At 45.3% G+C, this 20,376-nt stretch overlaps 1 protein-coding gene across 7 annotated transcripts in view; it reads right to left on the reverse strand.

Annotated features, from left to right (window-relative positions):
* Nucleotides 1-20,376, reverse strand: part of Adarb1 (adenosine deaminase RNA specific B1) — a 125,637-nt gene that overhangs the window by 46,462 nt on the left and 58,799 nt on the right. For 5 of the 7 annotated variants that reach the window (XM_057794395.1, XM_057794393.1, XM_057794397.1 and 2 more), the window contains one exon: nt 18,825-18,991. The gene's annotated coding sequence lies outside the window, so the exon portion shown is untranslated. Of the gene's footprint in view, nt 1-8,789; nt 8,835-18,824; nt 18,992-20,376 lie in introns of those variants that run through there. The other 2 variants (XM_057794401.1, XM_057794400.1) reach the window with 2 other exon arrangements.

Genomic DNA, 20,376 nt, shown 5'->3' on the forward strand with positions numbered 1-20,376 from the left:
ATTCAAAATAACTACTTCATGCTTCAAGATGCCTCCAAGGGCAGGAAGGGTAAGCTAAAGCTGTGAGGCAACAAGTGCGAAGACTTCTGACTGCACAACAAAAGAGCAGAGACCTGAATATAACCATTCTGACTTTGCTTCTTTAGCACCACTAGTCAAACTGACTCTAATAGCAGTGTAGAAAAAGAGAAGTTTAGAATAACCATGCAGCTCAAAACTAAAGCAGCAACCTGTGGGGAGCATTCCAGGCTGGACACAAGAGCTCCCACACCTGAAGGGCCTCAGCTCAGAGACCGAGTGATGGAATGAAAAGCCAAGCATGAGAACATAACACACTCAGAAACAATGCTTGGCAAAGATGCTGCTTTAGCCAGGGACGTCCACATGAGCTTTCTGTTGACACATGGGCCATTTATCTGTCCTTTCTCATTTACCAAACAATACTGTGATTAAATTGGCAATATTTTATTTTTAAATTAGGTGGGAATAAGTGATTCTTGTTATGTATCTTTTTAGACTCTTCTGTTACAAAACAAGAGAGCAAAGGCTTACATTAACATCAATCGACCTTCCAGGCAGCCCTCATCTCCTCATGGTGGTGAGGCTGCAGACCTTCCTACTCTCTCCCTTTAACAGAGATATTCTAGACTACAAGAGAAAGACCATGACTACATGACTTGCTTATATCAAAAATGAACCAGAACCTGAATCTTTTCTACTGAGCTAGTGAAAATGTTATTTCTAAGTATACTAAAAAAATTTACAGATAAAGGTAACTGGCAAACAGGAGGGCTAGGGAACACTTCTGTTGGTAAAGATCACACTCTGCTGGACAAATGTCAGGTCCCAAGTTTGGTTCCCCAGCACTCACATAAAAAGCTGGGTGCAAGGCCGGGCGGTGGTGGCGCACGCCTTTAATCCCAGCACTAGGGAGGCAGAGGCAGGCGGATCTCTGTGAGTTTGAAGCCAGCCTGGTCTACAAGAGCAAGTTCCAGGACTGGCTCCAAAAGCTACAGAGAAACCCTGTCTCGAAAAAAGCTGGGTGCAGCGGACAGTGTCCTGGCTTCATTGCTGAAAGAGTGGAGCTCGCTGCCAAGCTAGCCTAGCCAAATTGATGAGTTTCAGGTTCAGTGAGTGACCTTACAAAAAAATACAGTAGAGAGTAATAGAGGAGGAAGACACTCACCATGAATCTTGCCTCTGCATGTGACACATAAAAAAGGTAAGTGGAGAACATAAATAAGTTCACTAATAATTATTATGGATTTAATCAATTTCCATTTTCCCTCAAGAAAATATGGATTTTTTTTTTTTTTTGAGACAGGACTTCTCTGTAGTTTTGGAGCCTGTCCTGTAACTAGTTCTTGTAGACCAGGCTGGCCTCGAACTCACAGAAATCTGCCTACCTCTGCCTCTCGAGTGCTGGGATTAAAGTCCTGTGTCACCACTGCCCGGTAATAAAACACATATTTTAAGAGTACTTTTACATGTTCTTTATGACTATTATTGTTTTTTTAATTTTTTAATTTATTATGTACACAATATTCTGCCTGTGTGTATGTCTGCAGGCCAGAAGAGGGCACCAGACCTCATTACAGATGGTTGTGAGCCACCATGTGGTTGCTGGGAATTGAACTCAGGATCTTTGGAAGAGCAGGCAATGCTCTTAACCACTGAACCATCTCTTTAGCCCCAACTATTGTTGGTTATATATATATATTTTTAAAGATTTATTTACTAATTCTGTATAGTGTTCTGTCTGCACATATCCCTACAGGCCAGAAGAGGGCAGCAGATTTTATTACAAATGGTTGTGACCCACCATGTGATTGCTGGGAATTGAACTCAGAACCTCTGGAAGAGCAGCCAGTGGTCTTAACCTCTGAGCCATCTCTCCAGTCCCAGTTTTATTTTAAATATTTACGAACCAAACATTTAAAATAAGAGTTTTGTTATTTGTGTTGAGTCATTACATAGGCTCAATACTAGGATAAGTTTATAGCCACTGCAACAAAATAAAACACCTAATGAAGAGTTGATTATTTAAATGGTTCCTGAAATACAAATGTCTCATACCACCTAAAAGAAACAAACTGAAATTCACTAAGTTAATCAAGTGTGTCCAAAAATGCAAAGCACGCCATGACTGGTATTTTGCTTTGGATATCACCTAGCAAAATAACACCACTAAGGTTTCCAAAATTATTCAATTGACACTGTTTTCAAGGAAGTATTTTTCTTTCTAGAAAACCACCCGTGTATCCTGGTGCTTGTTTAGCTCCTGCAGAGTCTGTACATATTAAGGGGGAGGAGGCAGGTTGTGTCAGCAAAGAAGGAATTGGACACCGCATTTAAGCAATTATGTCTTTTACAGTATAATGCAAGTGGGGAAATTACAATTGGGATAGCCAGGAACAGCATTCATCATGCTAGGTAGAGGGTTAATAAGAGTAGCTCATGGAGCAGGGAAGAAAGGCCTAAGGGCAGCAGCAGAGAACACTACCAGAGGCATCAGCTTAGGAGGACCCAGTGCAGGTTACTGACACCTAGCGAGGATAGAGACAAACAACGAAGATAATAGAAATCATAGGAAGCAGCAACTCCGCAGGATGTGGGTCTAGTACCCTCTATTTCACTAAAAACAAAGTATCATCCAAAACTCACACAGAGGCAGCAGAGAAGTCATGGGGGGGGGGGGCTGTCACATGCCAATTGCATGTACAGTGCTCAGCTACTAGTGGACAAAGCCTGGCAGAGGCAAGTCCAGGAGAGAACACAGAGAAAGGAGTGTGCTGGCAAGGGCTGGGCTCTCCAAGGGACCTTGAATAAAGTGCTCACTTAAGTAGAAATTGCACCAACACTAACATGTATACATATGCAAGTTAGTGCATTACATGTAGCGCATGCTTAAGGCAGAATATCTGTAAGTCCACTCAGGGTTTTCCTTCTTATGCTATATCTTGCACAACCAGTTATCTCCAAGTTGAGCTCAGATTTTTCAGGCACCTACTTCTGACCTCACAGTAGCCAGGGTGGTCTCTTTGTAAACTAGAAAGAAGCACAGGCTCCCAGGCCCACACTCTGCAATCTCCACCATAGCCCACATGAGCATCTCCTCCTGGGCTCTGTTAACTGTGCTCTTGTCCCAGGCTAGAGGCCCTCAGCTTGACTTAATGCATTCATCTTGCCTCACAACTGCCATGAAGCCTCTGAGCAACCCTGACCTATTTTGCTGTATCATTCCCTACCCACAATCAGTACCAGGAATGTGCTGGCATCTTACGTTTTAGCTGGATACAAACCAGGTTCATTCCAGCACGGATGGGAGCCATTTTGATGAATACTCAATAAGCACCCTCTTTCTGCCCCAAGATATGGGAATACACCATCTTCCTGCTCCCTTGACCATGCTTCCACCTGCCAGTCTCTAACAAGCTACATCATCTGACATTCTGGATCTGTCTACCTTTCTTTGCTCTTTAAGCACCTCCCGCTAATGACTTAATGGTTTTTTACAGTGGGTTTTCAGAAACACTGGCTTCCCTTAGAAGTCTAAATGTGATTTCTCCCAATCACAGATCTGCAGTGCTCTCCTCTGGATTACTGCAGGGTTCTTGCCTCCTCTCCAAACAAGCCCAGGTCAAACACCTGCTCAGAGAGACTTCAATCATCAACCCATCCAGGTGCTACTCCCGTTATAGGCATGGTGGGTCTATCACTTGTAGACTGTCTCCCTTCCACAGCTGAAGCCCACATGGGTGAAGCAACTTCATCTCCTTAACTCTCTTCCAGTACCTATCCATTCCTATCAGCCTATATGATGCATAGGTCAGTGAAGATGGCACGGGGGAGGGCTGAGCTCCGCCCTTCACAGCTCTATCCACCTTCTGGCAATAGCTGTGCTAGTTAGAGAGGTACATTCTAGCCTGCACCACCACAATCATGACCCCCAACGCTTTACGTTGTCATTTGACTGCCACAGTTATTTCTTCAAAGTAACCCATAAGGTGTCAGGAGGGCCAAGGAACTCCTGGGTGCTAGCTGTTTCTAATATTGGCTAGTCATTAACATGGCCACACACCATTCTTTACCAAAAGAGGAAACATGTACTTTTACCAATTATTTCTATCTTGTAATTTTTGCTGAAATGTGCCACCTAGACAGCAATTTGTCCAGTTGTGGACTAGCCACTGTGACTGAGTAAACGACACACACAACTGGGGCTGTGTGGCTAATGCCAGCTGAGTTTGCCAAGAATGTCAGGTAGCAGCAGGGTAAATGGCCCCATACTGACGCAAGTACGAGATAACCATGGTGAGAACTAGAGCCCCAATGTCCTCTTTATTCAGCATGTCATCTGTATGCATGACTTCCCTCCCCAGGAAGTGCTACACAGGCTTGTTGTCAAGATGGAACTGTAGGTAGTGATGGTCTCAAAAGCCCAGAGTCAACATTTCCTCTGGGTGACCCAGATTCTCACACATAGCCGGCCTCATCTGCAGCAACCTGCCCTGACAACAGCCTATGAACCCCACAAAGCTTTTGATCTCTATGTTTGCGGCACACAGCAAAGTATTTCCCAGGCTACACAAAGGTGGGTACCTAACCAGGGTGCTCCCATTCCTGATCACATCTATGCTCACAGAACCAAGGTGCCTTAGGGGACCACCTCAGCCACGTCTGTTTCCTTTGCACTGAGTCTATCCTTGACAGTGTATGGTTGCAAAGTGAGGTCCTTTATCTGGAAGGGTTTATAAGGTGAAAGGATCAATGGAAAAGGCAGTTGTTTGACACAATCAAGATTAAGCAATATGTTCCAGGTACTTTTACTCTCCTTTGCTGAGGGACATAAATTCTCTGCTCAGGTCCCTCTCTACCAGATACCAATAACAGCCTGAGTTATACAGGATGGTTGTTGGTGGGAATGCTGGAGAACAGCTGGGCTGAGTCTTGCTAAGGCCTGCAGGTCCTCGGACCAGGCTTGAGCAGTGACACATCTTCCTCATGGGGGCAGTGAAGGCCACATTGAGTGGGCCCTTGTGACTGAGCGCCAGTATCGCCTGCATATAGTGAGTACTCCTGCCAATTCGAAACACATTCCAGCAAGAAGCCAGGCCAACACAGAGCCTACCTTCATATCCTTGGTCAGTGACTGCTCTTGGCGAGTCAGGAAACTGACAGTGATAGAATCCTGGACAGGGTTAACCATGGTCAGCAGACACAGCCTGGTAGTGCCTGCCAGGTGACCTGAAGATCCCTACAGTCTGGCTGTTTATCTCAGGTAAACTAAAACAGCTCCTAAATAAATACATTCAAGTCACAGCTCAACTTGTTTTTGGCTATCTTTCAGACACACATGTAACATGGAGCTTATATTTAGGAACATAATGACTCAAAATGGGGTAATAAACCAGGCTTCCATCTATGAATTAACTAAGAAAATCAAATCCAGACCATTCTCTCTAGGAAGAACATTTACTATAAACAAATGATGAAATAGAGTATAAAATACTTAGTATGTAATTTTAAACTACATAATAAGTTAAAGCTATATCCAGAAAATTTTTAGTAATTTATATTGGATATATAAAATCTAGAATATTCAGCTTTATATTTAATTAGTTTTCCTTCCCATTGGGACAACTAAATGGAGCAAAGCCACTAAAAATGTTTCTAAAACTGTATTTTCAATATTAACATTTACACTGGGAATTGGAATTGCTGGGATTTATTTTGGATCCAATTTCTGTAACAGTCCAAGTGTGAATTCACCTTCCAAGTGTGATTCAGGACTTCAGCTGCTAGACCAAAATAGGATGCTGCACGGAATGCATCCTCTCTGAGAGGAGCCCTTGCCCTGACATCAAAGTCCTCACTTGTGCCACGAAGCCATCAGCACAAAGGCAATGAGACACACTCCATATCTGCCATAGCAAGTCTAGAAAATCTGAGCTATCTACCCACAAGTGGTGCTGTTTGGAGGGAATCAGCAGCAACTTTCTACACGTGAGGCCCTCTCATAGCTGACATCACAGACTAAGTGTCTCTACTGTCATCAGAGCCTAGTGAATGAATGTCCTTCCTACCTGTACAAACAGCATAACAGGCACAGGTCACAGAAACCACTTCCCTAGTTCATATGGTCCATTCCAGAGCAAACCTCATGCCTGAGAGTCAGGACCAGCACTCTTACTACTAAAATCCTGGTTCTAGGTCTGTGCTACGAATGTCCAAATCTCTGATGCCAGTATGCAGAAGTTCCTTAGGAGAACTTGTTGGACGAGTGGGTAAGTGTGCAAATGGGCCAGGGCCACTCCATCCTACATCCCAGTATTTGCCTTCATCTTCATCTCTCAAAGTGACCTCTCTGCACAGACTAAAGCTGAGATTAACCCATAGCACAAGCTTGGGATCACCCATGACACTGAGCAGGGAAGGTTGCTCTGAGTCTCAGGGCTATTTTCCAACAGTACTCAGAGTGTGTGTGTCTCTCCTGAGCTAGAGCCTCATTGCCACAACAGCCCTACCCCATTCGCATCTCAACCCTGGAAACAAGGCAGAAGAGGCTGGCCTCAGGTCAAAACACCTGACAACAGCCTTCATATATGTGCAGAACTGGGAACAGACTAAAGATGCTCTCACACTTGGGGCAATCAAAAGACTCAATGGGAAAGCAGAAGGACTGGGAACAGACATGGGATCTTACTCACACAATGCAGGGGTGGGGATGGGGAATACAGTGAAGGAACACCTCTGAATTTCAGCTCACCCCACCAGTCACCTACCTACATGGTGGCTTGGGACTGATCCCTGAATAGGCTCTAATGTGGCCCACAGTCTGACCATGCCAAAGGCTCCTCTCAGACTTGACCAGCAGCATTTGCCTGGTCAGCACTAAGACTAAACAGCTTTCCTTCCCATGGGACTTTCTGCTATGTTGGTGGCTCCTTCTAAGCTGCACACAGCTGACCAATGTTTGTCCGGGCGGGGTGGGGGGAGAGCAGTCACTTAGGAAAGGCAGGAGAGAGGGAAAAATCACTGAAATTGTATTGTTGTCACAGTTCAACATGCAGCTTGATACTGCAGTTTCAACACAAAACTAAATTTTAAAAGGCATGCATTATCCCAGTCTTAGAAAAAGCACAATTCATTACACATGCTCTGTAGCCCCTTAAAGTATTTCAAAAGCTCACACTTTCCATCTTAAATAACTTTGGTGTAACTGGATGTACTATCTTAACAGCCTCCATTGTTTTAGAGGTGTTTCTATTAGTTTCAAAGACATATTATAAACCACCAAGGGCAATTGCCACCACACGCAGTCACGTTGCTCAGTAACTGACAATGAGCTTATTTAGAAGCATGACCACGAGCAAAGTCCCCATACTGTCCAGGCCTAGTTGCTATCATGTGATACTACGCTCTCTAAGATGCTAGCCTAAGGAAGGCAGCCTCACAGCAGAACTTTTCCTGCAGCAGACAGCTCTAGGGGACTTAAGGAGGGTGCCCAGAGCTAGGACCGCAATGAGGCCAAAGAATGAGGTCAGAATAAGGCTTGGGTGCCCCAACATTCTCCCAGCTAGGTGGTTTGTGCTGAGGGTCTACAGAACAACTGGCATTTCTAAACTGGGCTATTGGGTCAATGCTTCCCATAGTTTTGCTTTTGTGACTGGCACTATGACTTCCAACCTTTTAAAACTTAATTGAAGATACAAAGGCCAGCAGGGCTGGATTCGTTCAAGATGAGAGCAAGTGGGTGATTAAATGGGCTTTTTTGAGCCTCTCTTTGTTCTACACATATAGTAGCAACCGCAAGGGCACAGATACAGTGCCCACGAGGATGTAGGGACAGTGATATTCACTAAGCCTCACCATTCTATGAAGTATGCCAGTCTTCATTACACTGAGCAAGCTATAAAGACTGCTGGCTCTGAAATTGATTTCTTATTCATCCTATAAAAACAATAGCTCATTTTATTTCCTGAGGAATTATCATTGCTGGCTTCGGAGCCTGCCATGGTAACAGGCCATGCCCTAATCCTGTGGGGTGGCAGCTCTAGGCAATGCCTAGGAAAACAGGCAGGGGCGGTGAGTCTCACAACACGGGCAGCTGTTCCGGGCTAGAAGCATTTTTTCCTTGGGACATTTTCTAATATTTCCAATTATATGAAGACATTAACTGTGAGCAGCATTTGTGAAATATTTTTCATTCAAAAGCCAATGGTTTGAAATTTTATAGTAATAGACAACTTTTGAATCCTGTTTTTTTAAAACAAAAACAAAAACTATGGATTTCAAAGTCTTAAAACACTGAGTGGAACTAAGTACTGAAATAAACTGGGTGCTGATTGTGGGGATTTATCCTCTGCTTCTGCAGAAGGAAAATATTCCCACAGCTACGGTCTTACCCTTTCAGAATAATAAGCAAATTTAGGGCAAAAAGGCACTAATGAAGAGAGCAGCAAAAGGCAGTCGTTATGAATCCTCTCTACAGAAAAGTCTTGTAATGTTAAAGCTTCAAACCTCCGCAGCCTCACAAACATCCTTCCAAAAGCACCCTGTAGACAGAAGCTAAAAGAACCTCTGCTCATACTTACAAACATGTTTTCAGAGCTTCCTCTGTCGGCACGCCCTAATAATTCCATAAAGTATCAGCTGAGAAGAGGCACTAAAATTAACAGTGAAGCAGAGAAGCAGCTGGCACCAGCAAGGTTGAGCCATAAGGCAGTCCACCCCAGAAGACACTTTTGTGTGGCATGCAAACCCCACCTATATGTCCGAGTAATTACCTTTCCTCTCAGAGCGCTTCTTGCGCCTCCTTTTATACCGACGCCCCACGATGCTGAGGAAGTTGCCAGTGGTCAAAGTCCCCAAGCCCAGCGATGCCATATGGACTGATGAGTGGCTGCCAGCCCCTGCTAGTCCCAAGCTCATTCTGTGTTCCTCGGTCGCTCAGCAATAACACGGAGAGTCGTTTCAGTGTACAAAGCTGAGATGGAGGCAACAGCCACCCCTGCCGGCAGGATATGAGTGACTGACTGCTCCTCTGTCTCAGGCTCATTCATTAAGCCTCAGAACTAGGCAGAACTGGGCTGAATGGGATCCAAATGCACAATGATTTCCTTGCACATCCCCCAGAAAGTGACATGTGACAGATAACCCTACAATTCCAGCACAAAACACTGAGTAGAAAGAAGTGTAGTGGCTGCAAACATTTCTGGGAAAAGTCTCTTACAACAAACATCAAAGTCCTGTTTCAACAAAACTTCCTAAATTATGAATAAAATAAATGAAATAAATAAAATAAAATTAATATCAATAAGGGAGTAGTTTGTAAAATAAAAGAACAGGAGAAAAAAGAAAACTAAAAATGGGCTGCTACAAACCACAATGCAGACAGGGTGAAGATGGGAGATGAGAAAAGTCATAAACATGCCAGTGAATGGTAAGGCTGGACCAAGAGAGTCCCTGGGACAAATGACCTTCACTCACAGTCTCTCAGGTATCCCCTCCTCTCTTCATTCATGTGTTGGGGACCAGTGCTGACCTGGTTCCTTCAAGAGTATAGGGCATGGGCACTGATGATCAGTGCTGAAGGATTGGGGAAGTCACTAACCTCTATATTTTTCATCATGCCTAGAGGACTAACACACAGAGCCAGCCTAGCCTAGGACAGTACTCTGCCCAGCAAGAAATATGTGCAAATTGTGTATACTTTCAATTATACATTTTAATTTTTTAATCCTTTAGATCAAGACTCCACATGCTTCTTCTGTAAAGGGCCAGACAGAAAGACTTCATGGCTATATGTCTCTGCTGCACTTATTTTTATCTTAAAACGTATAGAAATAGGTTATAGCCTAGATGCCAACACTTCTTGAGGTTACTATTATCAACAAAACATCATATCTTATTTGCTATTCGTTCCAACATGAATGAGCTTACCACAGAATGCCCAGACACATGTAGTTACAGCTTCATTCAGGCATCTCTGATATTTTGCCAATTTTCAGTCATAAAAACCCATCTTTCCACATGTTCTTTCCATTCTGAAGGCATATTTGTCAGAAAACAGAAACCTCACCTTGGGAAGGTGAGGCTGTACCTGCAGTGCCCTGTGGTGGTACAATGCTGAGTTAGTGTCATGGGTGGCAAGCAGGGCCTAATTTGAAAGGGCTCTTCCAGCTTAAGCAATACTTTAGAACTTGTCCTGAGAGACATACAGAATTCACATTTATATCCTACAGTGGATTGGTAGGAGGGTAGGATGTGAAGAGACAGGGCTGGTGCAGTCATGGCAGTAAAGCAGAGAAAAGGAATGATGGAAGGCTGGCAAAGAAGAAAGGCTGCGGGCTCTAGGGCCAGGCCTGAGGTGGGCAGCAGAGGAGAGAAGCATGTTTCCAGGGGAAGATCAGACACCAGAGGACACAGAGCTCAGCTCCTGAGAGGGCGCTGTAGTAATCAGCTGAGGCAGGCAGATGCCGGCCTTGTTCCTACTCCCTGGACTGTTGGGGACCAGACCAACAGGAGTTACCAGAGAGTTGATTCTCCTAAGCCCAGCTAGGATGACAGAGCCTTCCTTGTCACACCTTCCCTTCCTGATTAGATCCTGCACAAACCACCTTAGCACATGGTTTAGTGTCACTGACAGGGGAACCCAGCTTGGAACCCAATAACCTGGGCTCTAGCTTCAATACAGTCTCTTCCCACCCATCAAACTCTCAGCTCTCAGGACTCTTACCCATCACTCGAGGGCTATTGGATCTCAGTATCATCAAGGAATGGATCCAAGATACCTGCCCCCATACGAGATGTGTAGAAGTTCAGGTCCCTGACATAACTGGCACAGAATCTGCATGACCTGTGCACTCATCTTCCCACAGACTTTGTCACCCCACAAGTACTTTTCATACCCAGTACAACACAAATGCCATATGAATACTTGTCACACTATATTAATTAGAAAGGGCTAGGAAAAGTCTATACATGTTCATCCCAGAAGCAATTTTCCCAAACATTTTCAATCCATGACTGGAGGCAGATAGATGCTCCACAGATATAAAGAGGGGTTATTAGTAGGCAAGAGCAGTCAGACCCAAGTCCAATACTTATAAGCAATTATTCAGCTTTAATGCCTTTTATACTGTGTTTACACTCCCTGGGGCTGTTGGAGACCTGGACACTTGGGAACAGAGGACAATCCTCCTTTGGGTACCAATAGTATATCTAAGAAAGACTGGGTATAGGGGAAGCACCTTTAAGGCTGTATGTTTGTATGGGAAACAAAGAAACCCTTTCACAGAGATTAGTGGCTAGTTTGGGAAGCAACACCGACATGTCTCCAGTGTTAGTCTAAGAGGGCTGTGTGTCAGACCTGCCACCTCACTAGGCTTCCTGCCAAGCAGTCAGCATGAGTGGGCTGCCAAGAATAAGGCAGTAGAGATGCCTAGAGGCACCACAGAGGGCCAAGTGGCCTCATAGGTTTGGACACCAGCCCCAGGGTGATCTAGACCTATCGCACACCTCTAAGACAAGCCTGTGGGAACCATGCTGCGAAGACTGCTGGTCACAACTCAGAGGTTCCTGAGCTAGGGTTGGGGACTCCCCTTCTGCCTTGCTGTGTTTTTACTGTGCCCCCAGGGTGCTTGGTTTGGGGAGAAGATGACCTATTTTGAAAAACATCTGGTCACACCATCTCCAATCTAGGAGGAGGCTCTATAGTTTCTTGTCACAAGTCACCGGGACAAAAATCCACTTGCTTGTGCTTGAATAGTCAATGGACATCCAAAGCCACAGTCAAGATCAGGTGTACGGTACAGCTCCCACCGAAGAGTCAAAAGCAGCAACAGGGATGAGCACCAAGCCACAGAGCCACAGAGAAGATAATCACTTAAAAGGAAAGTAAGTGACCCTCAGTTATTGGAATAAGGAACTGGAAAGGCTTGGCCCCACTCAATTATATGGAGCCCTTGCTGTATTCAACAACAGTGAGCAAAGCTGGTGCTGTGTGCACTTGTCTTCTCACAGCAGCCATCTGGATCTCATCAGACAGCACAAACCAGAGCAAAGCCAATGTCCCAGGTCCATGGTTGACTTGGCCTTCTTGAGAGTCAGTGTGATTTTTGATTGCAGCAGTTTAACAAGGAACATGGCATGAGTCTCTTGGAAACTGGGGTATATGGCCAAGAAGAACTCTGGTGGCACTGGTGTGGTTAACACGCCGATTAACATTGAGTCATTCCATAGTCTCCAGTGAAGGATACATGTCCTAACTCTGTGTATACCATTTTCTTCTTCTTTTTTTTTGTTTTGCCTTCCAATTTCTTCTATCTTTAGGATTAATTAAGAGAAACATCAAAACAAAAGTCTGATTCTCATGAAAATAAAAAACTGCTGCAGAATGAAGTAATCTAGTGAGCCAGAAGTGGCTTCCCTGACAATCACACAAACTGGGTAAAATTTAAAAAACACTTCAAGCCAGGTATGCTGATACACGCCTTTAGTCCCAGCATTCAGGAGGCAGAGGCAGGTGGATCTCTGAGTTCGAGGCCAGCTTGGTCTACAGAGTGAAATCCAGGACAGCCAGGTCTACACACAGAAAAACCTGTCTCAAAGAAACGGAGTGGGGGGGGGGGTACTGAATTATAAACCCTGAGTCGGTTATTTACATAAACCCAAAATGTGAGAAAATGTAACATTCCTCAATATAATATTTGAAAAAATATTAAGGTGCATGTGAGTGAGTGAATGAGTGAGTGAGTGAGTGAGTGAGTGTGTATGCTTGGTGCCCTTGGAGGTCAGAGGGAGATATCAAATACCCTGGATCTGGATAGTTGTAAGCCACCAAGTCATCTCTCTAGCCCCTCTTCAATATAATATTAAAATGCCTCAGAAGTATTTAATAAGAAAACCAGAAAAATATCCCCTTATCTAACTCATATTTATTGGAGCACAGGATGTCCTCGATACTCAAAAAACATCAGAATACAAAAATGCATGGCTGCTTTCCTGAAACCTATGTTCAAACAAGGACAAGAAGAATGCACAGGGAGCATCAGACAGCGAAATGACACAGCATGCCCTGCGGGTAGTGGAGAGATGCCTAGAGTGGTCAGCATGGGGTAAGGTTTCTCCACTCTGATAAGACAGTAGGAAAATGGACCTCAGGCTGGTGAGGGAGCTGGACATGAACATCAAGCATTCATATTCCGTAGGCAGTGCCCAGGGGCAGCTAGGAACTGGCCGCCTAACTGCCAACCAGAGATGAAAGAAGGGGTCTACAGGCTCAGCATGTGGGACTTCCTAGCAAAGCGGCAGTCACTCAATAGAGGGGACAGCCATGGGACTGTTACCAAGCTTCCACCTGGTTGTGACCTTGTTTTGAGAATGCTGGAGGCTGGGAGGGAGCAGTTAGGGGTGAGGCTTAATGCAGGAACACAAGTCACGACTCAGGGACAACAGTTTAAGATGCAGGAAGCAAGCATCCCATGATGCTCAGAAGCACAGCCAACAGCTTCCTGGATACGAGTGTGGAATCCAAGAAAAGTGCAAAGGAGAACAGAGAGGGAGACCACAGGGCAAAGGAGCAGGATCTGGGTGTTTGCAGATCCACAGGAGCACACAGCTAGCAGGGTCTGAGTCTGGAAATCAAGAGGAAAGCCAACACTGTAGACAAGGGGTTGGAACTCTCCTACAGAGGTACACTAGATTATCAGCAGACTGGCTTAGATGACCAAGGGCCGGGCAGTGCAGGAGTCTAGATGGGGCAGGGGTGCTAGGCGAGATAGGGTAGAGCAGGGAGTTCCTCAGGGAACATGCTACTGTGAGTGCCTCAATGGCACCCATCCATACTACAAGTACCTATACATGTACCCTATACATGCTCACTTAAATCTCACCAAATCTCAGTAAGGAGGCTTTAGAATGACTGTATAAGAAGAACCAGACATACATCAACTGCTTTACAGCCATTCATGCCATGCTTGTTTAAGGAGTTGTGCAGTCTACAATCTACACAGGTACATGCATCGCCATGGTGATAGCACAAGCTAGAGCTAGTACCCCAACCAAAGGCTGCTTCACCTCCAATGGGCCAGGCTTATACACAAGTGCTCACTTATTTACTTCCCTGAATCTTCATCTGTCAACTACTGAAAGCAGCCCCGGGACAAATCCTGGGCTAACCTGAGAGTGTATGTCTTAGCGTCAGAGGCTCTCAAGCTGTCTGGGCTGATGCTGTGCTGAGGGGCCTGGCAGATGTAAGCTCGGCAGCTGCTGAGGTCCTGCACTGGCTGAGGTGCATGCCTCAGTCACAAGCAGCATGCCAACCTTGGGACTCAGGGCCCACGTTACTACAGCAAAAGCACACTTGCTCTAGTTTACTCTTTAATAGAGCACAACAGCTGAAACAATAAGCAGCAACAACACACGCTCCCTTCTTTGGGGTAGCAAGCTTACACTTTTCATGTTAAAATGGAGGGAGTGTAACTTAGTCTACTTGCTAAGCCCCTGGCATTGACAACAGCTTTGCTCGGCGCACTGCTCTCTGCAGTGATCCTACAGCACCACCTGCTGTCCAGAAGAGACCACACGCGAGCGTAGCTCTTAGATGGGCCAGATGAAACCCAGCGGGTGCTGTTTGGAGCTGACACTTGGTACTTGATCTGAGAGAACTGGATATTACGGACATTTCCTTCAGAGGGTGTGCTGAGGCCAGGACGAACCGGGATACTGTCTGGGATGTGGAGGTTGACTTCAGAGGACAAGAGGAAGCTGTCTCTCCCTTGGTGGTAGTGTGAGAGAAACTGAACATTTTTTTTTTTGGAATAGGTCAAAAATCTTTCCAAATCTCTCCTGAGACTTGTTCCCTACCATGGGCACGTATACAGGCCCTGCCCAGCCCCACACTGTCTAGCTTCTACGTTGTCTGGTGCCCTTTCTGTCTCACCCTGCTCCTACCTAGGGTGCCCACCTCCTGCAACCTGTCCGTTAAATACCTATTCCACTCCCGCACTGGGTTCACTTCATGTTGCTGGCAAAGCCTTGCCAATTTTGTCCTTTGGCTCACATCTCTGCTTAAGATCACGAGGGGGCACACATACTTGAGAGCAGAGAGGCACCTGGCCCTGACCTTGTCCTTTTTACAGTTACTCTCTGTGTAGTCAATGGACCTTGATCATCACTAGTCACAAAGGCCTGAGAACTCTAGGGAGTCACAGAAAGACATAATGTTTACTTCAGGCTAGACACCAAGGAAGGGGGTGCAGCTCCCTCACCATGGTGGGCAGCTCCTCGCCATGGCTGTTGTGGGTGAAGGAGGCATCCAGGGCCTTCAGTATTCCAAATTTTGCCAGATGTTTCTTGGGAGAAAAGTTTTTCCGTGTCATACAGCAATGTGGTAAAGGTACACTAATGGATCTCCACAGCCTTGGTCTGTGGGACCCTGTTGGAGCCAATCAGTACGTCCAGACTCTCCGGATCTGCAGACCCCTTTACTTCCAGCCCTGGGGATTCTGCAGCTATTTAATGAAGAGGAAACAACAGCCAGCTTCCAAGAGCCAACTACTGCCCGACTACTACCCAGCTACTGCCCAGCTACTGCTCAGCTACTGCCCAGCTACACCAGAAGATGGATCTTGACATCCTTACTACACTTTCATGGACAATTCTGAAAACTTAAGAGCCCTAAGAGACAGACTAGGAATCCAACCACTTAAAAACTTAGTGTTCTTTAAAACACGTTTTACGCAGACAACTGAAAAACTTTAAAAATGAAAACAGTCTCAGATCACTGACTCAATCATTCCAAAACTACAACTACCCTGCCCAGCTACAGATAGGGCCAAGGCTGCACCCCCTTCTTCAGCACAGAGTAGCCTTGCAACCTGTTGGGGAATATTATTTTAAGGTGTGTTGCTTTTGCTTACACTGCATTTGTTTAACTCTGTGAAGCTGTGTTACTGTGCCTGTCTAAAACACCTGATGGTCCTAATAAAGAGCTGAATGGCCAATAGCGAGGCAGGAGAAAGGATAGGCAGGGCTGGCAGGCAGAGAGGATAAACAGGAGATGAGTGAGATGACGAGAGAGAGAGAGAGAGAGAGAGAGAGAGAGAGAGAGGGAGGGAGGGAGGGAGGGAGGGAGGGAGGGAGGGAGGGAGGGAGGGAGGGAGGGAGGACATCAGAGCACTCAGGGAGTAAGACTGAAAATAAGATAGACAGAGTAAGCCTCTGGGTCTGATTTATTTGGGAACTGGGTGGCAGCCCCCTGCAAAAGCCAAAAGAGTAAAACATCACAACAGCCACCTGTCAAAAGGATCCAAGGACAGAATCCAGGGTGACCTGTTCTCTACATGCCTCCTCCTAGGCAGCACTGGAACCCAATCAGAGGCCACACCATGCTCTCAGACCTCTGCACAGCAGGCCGACTGTGGTAGCCCAGGGTTCTCTGCTTCCAGGCAGGTCCCATGGTCCTCCCTTCCTCTCCCTGCAGTTAGGCCCATCCACAGGGCAGGCACATTTGGTAAATAAATGAATGAATACAAAGTATAGAAAGGATCTTACTAGCACTGTGACTCATTCAGGGACAACTACCAAAAGCCAACAGTGTACTCAAAAGTAGCAACTCTGTATTTCTTCCCTGCATTCAGGGAGTGTGCCATTTTCTCAGCTCAGGCCCTCTAAGGAAAGGACATTCAGGACAACACGTTTCAAACAGAGGGTGGCTGCCCATTTTGAGATCACAGTCATAGACTACTGAGCCTGTCTATGTATCACCGGGGATATAGTGTGATAGACAGCAGGGCCCGGCCACTGGGACCACAGCAGCATTTCCATAGAAAAGGTGACAAGGCCATTCTGTTCCTCTAAAGAAGCCTGACTAAGACACACACCAAAAGTTGTCTAAAGTGAGCTATGTGAAGACCAACTTGTGATTTACACACAAGCATAATGACTTTTGTGTATCTTTATCATATGGGTTTTTTTTTTTTCCCAGCAATGTAACCCCTATGGAAAGAACACACGATTGCACCACCTTGGCAGGGAACCCCAGTACCTCTGCCAGCAGTAATCCTCGAGCTATACTCCACTTCTTACCAAGACAGCACAGCCAGCCTGCCAGCACTAGATGAAAACCCCCAGCACAGTGCCATGCCTGTCTGAGGAGAGTACCTGTTATGAAGTAGACGTGAGCAAGAGAGAAAGACTCTTTCAGCCAAAAGCTTACATGTTATTTTCTTCAAACCTGAAGAAAAAAACAAAAACACCAAACTGCTGCCAAAATTAGCTCACATCACCCAAATTAAAAGCAATACACAACTTCTACACTGAGGCTAGCATTTATTCACAAAGAACCAGTAGGAGGAGACACACTCCACAATGCCGATACTTTATTATTCCAGTCTCTAGCTTTGCTTGCTCAACACATGCTTTACCTAGCGCCTTGTGACCTGGTTTTCTTGTATCTCTTTAAAAACAATTTATTTGTGAAATGGATATAAATAACTCATTCCTCTAAAGCATGCTTATATTATATAGGAATCTTGCTGTTTCACATACATGACAGAATTAAGGCAATGTTTTATTTCTATAGCATGTTAAAAATAGGTAGTCATTAGTTGAGCTCAGAGAGGCGGCATGAACCTTTAGGTCTCTTCAGACTCACTTCAGCTCCGGGATGCTCTGTGTCTCTCAGGAAACTTTGTTTACAGAGAAACTGACTTCACATTGCTAATGGAGCTAAAAGATAGGTCATCAGCAAAAATAAAACTCTACTCCCAGGCACATCAATGAAGGTAATTGTGATTTTGTTCTTTCCACTTCCTGACTACCCCACCCCCGCTGGCTGCCCCGCCAATGAACAACATCAGATGTAAATAAAACAGAATCTCCTTTAAAGTTCTCAGTTCTAGAACATTTGTGGGCACAGAAATAATGGATGAGACATTTTTTTTTGGCACAAATTCAAAACCCAGTGGAAGAGTGTCCACTGCTGTTCCCTTAAACGTGGTGATCTCCAGGGGCTACGAACTGTTCTGCTCACACGAACACCCTCTGTAACTCACCTACTCCTTTGACCCTAACTGCTACCAAGGCTCTTCAGTCGGCCATGCAGGACTGGTCAGTGGATGGCTCACACAGGAGCTGCTGCACAGGTGCAGAGTCTATAGATGAGGAAGCAGTGAAGCCACGAACATGCTGGGGCTACAGGCACAGAGCACCCTCTGCCGACACAGTCCTCCCATTTTTCCTTACCTCCACACCAAGAAAAAACATCTAACCCTCACCTCCTTGAATGTGGCAATAACTGAGTTACTCTTCATACTAGCATCTTGGGGGCTTCAGCACCCCAAAAGAAACAGATGCTAACTTAACTGACAGTCATAAAAACGAAACACTGAAAAAAAAATCCAAGAAAGCAGTAAGAAATGGTAAAAGGCCTTCATAGGACCTTGCTTAGTACCAGGCACAAAACACTGACTTTATCAACAGTGATGAAATCAGAGTCAGCCCCAAGGACGGCTGGCGGAATGTGAGGTCTAAGGATGACTATGGCCACAGAAAGACCAGAGTGAACCCAAAGTAACAATCTGTGCCGGGAATTATTCAGTGAAATGCATTGCAAAGGCAATTCAGGGGACTTAATTAAAGCTTTCATTTTCTTTTCTTAAAGGCGGTGCTTTGCTAAGTATCCCTAGCTGACCCTGAACTCTTAATCTTCCTGCCTCAGCCTCTTGAGGGCTTGGAATTCAGGCCTCTGCCACCACAGCTGGCACAAAAGTCATCTTCTGTCAGACTTTATGAGATTTTAAAATGCTTTTACTTACCTTGAAATTTGCTTAGTTTTTATTTTGGTTCAAATCCTGAGGCAAAACTCCTTCAGAACAAGCAAAGTGAGATCACAGCTCAGCACTGAAATAGCAAGTGTGATGCTCTGGGCTGATGTCTTTAGCCACACCTCGAGTTCTCCAAGTCCAGTCTGACAAACCTCGATCTGTAATAAAAGATTCAATTATTCAGTACTTTAACTCAAGGTTAAAGGCTTTTCACTAATTTAGAGATGAACTCTAACAATATTCTTATTTGTAGGCTGGCCTTGAACTTGAGATCTTGCATCCACACTTCCCCAGAGCTGAGATTACTTACAGGCATGTGCCATTGATTCAATACTCTGAATTCTAAAAGTCTTCTTCCTATACGTAAGCTTATTCCATTTTACACATGGTCTTATGAATTTTTTCCTTTCTTTCTTTTTCTTTTTGTTTTTTCGAGACAAGGTTTTTCTGTAGCTTTGGTGCCTGTCCTGGAACTAGCTCTTGTAGACAAGGCTGGCCTCGAACTCACAGAGATTCGCTTGCCTCTGCCTCCCAAGTGCTGGGATTAGAGGCGTGCGCCACCACCGCCCACCTGGTCTTATGAATTTTTAAAGGGGAGCCACAGTAACCAGTCACTTGACCACCACAAGTCGGTGCACATGTTATACCCACACTTAAATCTTGTTGGCCCAACAGAATAACCTAACAGAACACCAGAGTTAGAAAGGAAGGAGGCCTCAGGTAAAATATGTTTTCTTTAAAATATAATGCACACATCATTATGCATGCAAATACATGTGTGTGAGAGTACAGATACAAGAACGCATAAGCCCAGCCCTCACCTCTGCCTTGCTGGCCACCAGAAGGCTCCTAGAGACTAACTGCAATACGGTATCTATAGTCCAGTTCTCCTCAATGTGTTTTCAACTAGTACTTCACTTCTGTAGGACCCTTCCCCTACAGAGCCCATCCTAGGTATCTGGGGAGTTATGTTCAGAGGCGACTAGGCTTCTAAGTAGATCCTCGCTAGGAGCAAAAATGAAGTGTGTGTTGTGCAGCTCAGTTCCTAACTCTCACAAGAGCTGCCCGCTACCAGGGCACTGCTGTAGGTCCCCTGAGGGGTAGGGTGAGGAACAATCTGCCTACAAGTCTCCCACAGGCCTACACTCGTACCCCCAAAGTCAACAGCGTCCTCAGAGTTGCTTTGCTAACCCAGGACTGTGGGTCACAGAGCCATCCAACCCAGCACAAAGGCATCTGGGCCGTGTGCCCAGAACAGCTACTTCATCACCTCACCATGCCAGGCACAGGATCCCAGTCCTGATGATCATAAACACGGTGCTGTTTTATGTGCACTGTCACATGCTCTGAGATGCACTGTCAAACACCCAGTGCAGTCAAATTAAACTATTGCTTCAGACGAGGGCAACACTAAACATAGAGCATGAATTTCACCTCCAAAGCTTTTTAAAGTTAAGTAAAATTAACAAATGCCAAGAAAAGTACAGACTTACAAAGACTTCAGAAGAAACAGAATACCTGATTAGACTATATGTGTGAAAGC

This window comes from Chionomys nivalis, chromosome 19 (genome assembly GCF_950005125.1).
Source record: "Chionomys nivalis chromosome 19, mChiNiv1.1, whole genome shotgun sequence".
Classification (NCBI taxonomy): Eukaryota; Metazoa; Chordata; class Mammalia; order Rodentia; family Cricetidae; genus Chionomys; species Chionomys nivalis.